The sequence below is a fragment of the Cupressus sempervirens genome, chromosome 1, assembly GCF_028749045.1.
Source record: "Cupressus sempervirens isolate cs-2001-9-10 chromosome 1, ASM2874904v1, whole genome shotgun sequence".
NCBI classification, from domain to species: Eukaryota; Viridiplantae; Streptophyta; class Pinopsida; order Cupressales; family Cupressaceae; genus Cupressus; species Cupressus sempervirens.
Window position 1 is genome coordinate 607,438,094 of NC_143118.1, and position 7,017 is coordinate 607,445,110.

A 7,017-nucleotide genomic window follows, 5' to 3' on the forward strand; every position below is an offset into this window, starting at 1 on the left:
GATCATGTTTTCTTGTCACTCAGTTGGCGCAATTTTGGAAAAAGGTTTGGCAGCAGTTGCCAGCCCTCACCGCATCGACTTGGTGATTTTGAAACTCGATCTAAAATGGGAGCCCTCATCTAGCACCTCCGTCTGGTGTTGCTCGGGTATTGCATAAATTTTTGCCATCGGTGCAAATCCCCCAATGAATGCCTACGCTTGGACCCTCTCTTAGATCGCCTTCTTCGATCACTCGACCGACGCAATTATGGAAGAGACTTGGTAGCGGTTGCCATTCTACACCGCGTCTGTTCTACGATTTTGAAGTTGATCTAATGGCGAGCCCTTGTCTCTAGCCATGAGGTGGGTGCTTGGCGCTCTAGAAAAAATTTTTGCGTGCCTATCGTGGCTACAATGGGAGAGGTTGTTGCCACAAGCCTATCCCATGCCCCCCTCATTGATTCAACGCCGCTGTCAGGGCGGATGGATATGTCAGATTTTGAAATGGTGGACACTGACATTATATCAATTAGAGGGGCATGAAGCCTACCCTCGTGGGTGCTATACCTAGACTCTCCTTTAGATCATGTTTTCTTGTCACTCAGCTGGCGCAATTTTGGAAAAAGGTTTGGCAGCGGTTGCCAACCCTCACCGCATCTACTTGGTGATTTTGAAACTCGGTCTAAAATGGGAGCCCTCATCTAGCACCTCCGTCCGGTGTTGCTCGGGTATTGCATAAATTTATGCCATCGGCGTGAATCCCCTAATGAATGCCTATGCTTGGACCCTCTCTTAGATTGCCTTCTTTGATCACTCGACCGACACAATTACAGAAGAGACTTGGCAGTGGTTGCCATTCTACACCGCGTCTGTTCTGCGATTTTGAAGTTGATCTAATCGCGAGCCCTTGTCTATAGCCATGAGGTGGGTGCTTGGCAGTCTAGCAAAATTTTTTGCATGCCTATCACTGCTACAATGGGAGAGGTGGTTGCCACGAGCCTCTCCCGTGCCCCCCTCATTGATTCAACACTGTTGTCAGGGCAGATGGATATGTCAGATTTTGAAACGGTGGACGTCGACGTTGAATCAATTAGAGGGGCATGAAGCCTGCCCTCGAGGGTGCTATTCCTGGACTCTCCTTTAGATCATGTTTTCTTGTCACTCAGCTCGCGCAATTTCAGAGAAAGGTTTGGCAGCACTTGCCAGCCCTCACCGCATCTACTTGGTGATTTTAAAACTTGATCTAAAATGGGGGCCCTCATCTAGCACCTCCGTCCGGTGTTGCTCGAGTATTGCATAAATTTATGCCATCGGAACAAATCCCCCCAGCGAATGCCTGTGCTTGGACCCTCCCTTAGATCACCTTCTTCAATCACTCGACTGATGCAATTACGGAAGAGACTTGGCAGTGGTTGCCATTCTACACTGCATCTGTTCTGCGATTTCAAAGTTGATCTAATGGCGAGCCCTAGTCTATAGCCATGAGGTGGGTGCTTGGCACTCTAGAAAATTTTTTTGCATGCCTATCATGGCTACAATGGGGGAGGTGGTTGCCACGAGCCTCTCTCGTGCCCCCCTCATTGATTCAATGCCGCTGTCATGGCGGATGGATATGTCGGATTTTGAAATAGTGTACGCCAACGTTGAATCAATTAGAGGGGCGTGAAGCCCACCCTCGAGGGTGCTATTCCTGGACTCTCCTTTGGATCATGTTTTGTAGTCACTCAGGTGGCGCAATTTTGGAAAAAGGTTTGGCAGCAGTTGCCAGCCCTCACCGCATCTTCTTGGTGATTTTAAAACTTGATCTAAAATAGGAGCCCTCGTCTAGCGCCTTTGTGCCAACTCGATTGGCACAACATTGGGAAATGGTTCGATAGCGGTTGTAATTCCAATGTGTCATCGGGGGATGCCTTGGAAAGTGGCCTTTCAAGGGCAAGCTCGCATCTAGCACTTGGATTGTACATCGCATCACAAGTGAATGGGGAGATCTCTCTGTGAATGGTAGCATGGTGATTGCAAGAGAAAATTGACTTAGTCGGAGCATTGGCCTCGGGCCATTGTGACGGCCTTGCAATTTCTCTTTAATTGCAACCTATGTTTGCGCAGTAGCAGAGTTTGCATGTAAGATGGGCCTTGTTCTTGAGAGTTCCAGGAGATGACCTCCAGAACTTTTGGATTGGGCCCCTTCAAGGTGAAATTCATCCAGCTTATCGGATGAAGCTCGATGTGCTTGTATCTATTCCGAGACGGTAATGATAGTCATTAATCTGTGGTGGTGAGTATTATCCCATTCGGTAATCGCAATGGTGGAGCTGGTGGGAAGTACTTATCGCTTTGTTTTGTGGCATATACCCTATATGTAGGTGTCTGCACGGCTTGCAACACACTGCACATTTGGTGTTCGATTCTAAGATGCACTTTGTGCTGAGTGTGTATGGAGTTGTATCTTTTAGCCAAGGGCTCCGTCTCATTGGCACGTTCTATCATTGCATTTTTATCCTGCCCAGATGGCAAGAAGGAAAGAGATGGTTGCACGGGTGCATTGCTCGATGTTCTCTAGTGCATTGCCGACGAAAGGTTTGGTTGCCGCATAATTTATTCGCTAGTGCGTTCTCAGTGCATGCTCGCCTCTTCATTGTCTCATCCTACAGAAGTGCATGGCACTGTCATGACAGCCTTTGTGGTCTAGGCCAGTAGAAGCATAGAGTATTACTGATAATTTTTGTTTGGATGCAGAAACTCTCCATGCCCTCTCCTGCCCGAACGGCTGCGGCTCGTGGGTTCTGCGGGAGATACTCTTCTTCAGCTCCCCCCTAAAGAGAGCGTTCAGTGTTTGCATTGTGTGGACAAAAATCCCAGGGCGTTTCATCTCTCTCTTCAAATGCGAAATTCTGGGAGGGCTTGTTGAAGTATGGCCGTTTGTATGGGGTGCACCAAAAAGCGTGTAGGGGGCATATGCCTGGGAAATGGATGTCTCTGAGTGTCCTTACTCAGTTGTGTGCACGATGTACATCTTTGCATTATGACCCTACTACGAGCATTTGTGATTCGAGCATTTTGGGGGAATGAGTTTCATACGAGATGTTCTTCTCAGGCTCCTACAAACCAGAGTGCTCATCTTTGCAATGCTCCGACAAGTGCAGGCCCAACGTGTCTGTCTAGGGGAAGAAATCGCACGAATGCTTTTTGCCGAGATGTGGGTGCTTGCAGGTGGTTCCCTCGCAGTGCCAGTTCTTCGGTATGTGCATGTGCATGAGATTGAAGCTTTTCCGACAATGTTAGTGTGAGTGTTCAGCCGTAGGAACTTTTTTGTACCTGCACTAGTAGATCACGTGTCACGGGGAACGGTTAGCGAGGCTGTGCTGGGAAAGGAGATATTTGCCAGAGGTTAGACATGTCTGTGTATGCGGGTGGGCTCTCATCACCTATAAATGTGCGAAGGGGGTGTTGTTATACATGATGCCCTTGAGCGGCCTTATAATTGACGTGGTCACGCGCACAGTGATGCCCCCACCAATCGCATAACCAGCCATTTTTTTGACTCACACGGCCCTTCACCCTTCAGCACGGTGGTCTCCATTGGCACTTCGACAACCAGCTCTTCATCATGGGAAAACGTTTGTTGTGATCGAGAAGGATTTTGTCTATGCGGGTGCACCTCAACAGGCGTGTAGGAGGCATATGCTTGGGAAATGGATGTCTCTGAGTGGCCTTACAATTGAGGTGGCTACGTGCGCGGTGCATCTCGTACAGACTCGAGGCTTCTTTCCGAGTAGTGGCAACAGTGAGTTCGAGGGTAAAGGGTTCCATACGGGATGTTCTTCCCAGGTGCCTGTAAATTGAGGCTCCCTGTTTGGCCCTCTCCGATTGACGATGGGACACTTTCCTCTTGTGTGAAATCTTTGAGTGTTGCGAGTCCTGCATGTGCTGTGAACATCATTCTTGTTGCTTGTGCAGTGGATTATGTTTGGATGCATGAGGGAGCAAATGCAAATTTTGGTTTCCCATCACGGCGGGCATCCCTTGGCTGTAGTAGGTCTTGGGGGTCCCCTCGTTGTTAGAAGCTACCTGGTTGATCCTACCAGTAGTCATATGCTTGTCTCAAAGATTAAGCCATGCATGTCTAAGTATGAACTATTTCAAACTGTGAAACTGTGGATGGCTCATTAAATCAGTTATAGTTTCTTTGATGGTACTTTGCTACTTGGATAACCATAGTAATTATAGAGCTAATATGTGCACCAAATCCCAACTCTCGGAAGGGATGCATTTATTAGATAAAAGGCTGGCACGGGCTCGCCCACTATTCTGGTGATTCATGATAACTCGACGGACCACATGGCCTTTGTGCTGGTGACGCTTCATTCAAATTTCTGCCCTATCAACTTTCGATGGTAGGATAGAGGCCTACCATGGTGGTGACGGGTGATGGAGAATTAGGGTTGGATTTCAAAGAGGGAGCCTGAGAAATGGCTACCACATCCAAGGAAGGCAGCAGGCGCGCAAATTACACAATCCTGACACGGGGAGGTAGTGACAATAAATAACAATACTAGGCTCATTGAGTCTAGTAATTGGAATGAGTACAATCTAAATCCCTTAATGAGGATCCATTAATGGGCAATTCTGGTGCCAACAGCCGCGGTAATTCTAGCTCCAATAGCATATATTTAAGTTGTTGCAGTTCAAAAGCTCATAGTTGGACCTTGGGTCGTCACGGTCGGTCCACCTTCTGGGTGTGCACTGGCCCTCACGTCCCTTCTGCCAGCGGTGTGTTCCTGGCCTTAATTGGTTGGGTCGTGGTTCCAGCGCCATTACTTTGAAAAAGTTAGAGTGCTCAAAGCAAGCCTACGCTCTGAATACATTAGCATGGAATAACGCGATAGGAGTTATGTCTTGTTCCGTTGGCCTTCGGGACCAGAGTAATGATTAATAGGGACTGTCGGGGGCATTCGTATTTCATTGTCAGAGGTGAAATTCTTGGATTTATGGAAGACGAATCATTGCGAAAGCAGTTTCCAAGGATGTTTTCATTAATCAAGAATGAAAGTTGGGGGCTCAAAGACAATCAGATACCATCCTAGTCTCAACCATAAACGATGCCAACCAGGGATCGACAGATGTTGCTCTAAGGACTCTGCCAACACCTTCTAAGAAATTAGAGTGTTTGGGTTCTAGGGGGAGTATGGTCGCAAGGCTAAAACTTAAAGGAATTGACGGAAGGGCACCACCAGGAGTGGAGCCTGCGGCTTAATTTGACTCAACACGGGGAAACTTACCAGGTCTAGACATAGTAAGGATTGATAGATTGAGAGCTCTTTCTTGATTCTATGGGTGGTGGTGCATGGCTGTTCTTAGTTGGTGGAGTGATTTGTCTGGTTAATTCTGTTAACGAATGAGACCTTAGCCTGCTAACTAGCTACGTGGAGGTTCCCCTTCGCGGCCAGCTTCTTAGAGGGACTATGGCCTCCTAGGCCATGGAAGTTTGAGGCAATAACAGGTCTGTGATGCCCTTAGATGTTCTGGGCCGCACGTGTGCTACACTGATGCAACCAATGAGTTTCTCTCCCTGGCTCGAAAGGTTTGGGAAATCTTGCCAAATTGCATCGTGATGGGGATAGACCATTGCAATTATTGATCTTCAACAAGGAATTCCTAGTAAGCGTGAGTCATCAGCTCACATTGACTATGTCCCTACCCTTTGTAGACACCGCCCGTCGCTCCTACCAATTGAATGATCTGGTGATGTGTTTGAATCGCAGTGATGACAACGGTTCCTGTCGGTGACATTGCGAGAAGTTCACTGAACCTTATCATTTAGAGGAAGGAGAAGTCATAACAAGGTTACCGTAGGTGAACCTGCGGTAGGATCATAGTCGGTTTGAGACCCTGAATCATGTAGGGGATGGAGCTGGCCTCCTCCCCGCCCCCAAAATCTTGGCGACGTGCGGACACTCGGCCTTGTAGTGATGTGCTGGATGGCCAAGCTACAGGTCTAGCGCTGTCAAGGTCGAGTGTTACATCGAATGCCCATGATCGAAAGTGTGGATTCCCCGTGTAGCGAAGAAGAGACTCGGATGCAATCTGGATTAGGATCGGTGCCTTCGAACGATGTCCATGTCAGAGCGAGAGGTCTCTACTCGGTTGCAGTTTAGAGGGGTTCCAGGCCTCATCCCTCGTTGAGATTTCATGGTCTGATCGCGTGCGCGGCACTATGCCAGGGATCCGTCGTTTCGATGGCGGCAAGTCAGGACTTCCGCAACCCCCCGTTGCCTTGCCCAGGTGTGTTGACTCGTCGCTTGGAGCATTCTGTGTTTAGGATGGGTGCACTCGCATGATTTTAGAGGTAGGGGCCCCATCCGATGACACAGCTCTCCCATTCGTCACCTCCCACCTTTGCAAGGGATGGGGCGGGGACACACCACAGCGTTCCTCATTGCACCCATTGGGTGCTCGGGGTTCGAGATCTGTCAACACCCAACAACACACAGGTGCATTGCACACCTTAGAAATCCAAAGAATGAAGTGCGAGCCAGTGCCTTGCGCACTTAGGTCGCGGAAATGAAAAAACAAAACAAAATCATGACTCTCAGCAACGGATATCTCGGCTCTCACCACGATGAAGAATGTAGCAAAATGCGATACTTAGTGTGAATTGTAGAATCCCGAGAATCATCAAGTCTTTGAATGCAAGTTACGCCCGAGGCCTCAGCCAAGGGCATCTCTATCGTGTCCCCAAGTCAGGCGTGAGTACCCACTGAGTTTAAGCATATCAATAAGCGGAGGAAAAGAAACTTACCAGGATTCCCCTAGTAACGGCGAGCGAATCGGGAAGATCCCAGCATGAAAATTGATGGCTGCGCCTGTCGAATTGTAGTATGTAGAAATGTCCTTAGCGACAGACCAGGCCCAAGTCCCCTAGAAGGTGGCGCCGGAGAGGGTGAGAGCCCCGTCGGGCCTGGACCCTGTCGCACCACGAGGCGCTATCAGTGAGTCAGGTTGTTTGGGAATGCAGCCCTAATCGGGTGGTAAATTCTG

At 48.8% G+C, this 7,017-nt stretch overlaps 2 non-coding genes across 2 annotated transcripts in view; both read left to right on the forward strand.

Annotated features, from left to right (window-relative positions):
* The first annotated feature begins 4,044 nt into the window (after positions 1–4,044).
* On the forward strand, positions 4,045–5,855 carry LOC149579008 (18S ribosomal RNA). The gene has a single exon (XR_016357603.1). It is a non-coding gene; the product is annotated as an 18S ribosomal RNA (ribosomal RNA).
* Positions 5,856–6,709: 854 nt separating this feature from the next.
* LOC149579009 (25S ribosomal RNA) overlaps positions 6,710–7,017 on the forward strand; it is a 3,403-nt gene continuing 3,095 nt past the window's right edge. The window contains exon 1 of the ribosomal RNA XR_016357853.1: positions 6,710–7,017. This exon is cut by the window's right edge and continues 3,095 nt beyond it. This is a non-coding gene — a ribosomal RNA (25S ribosomal RNA).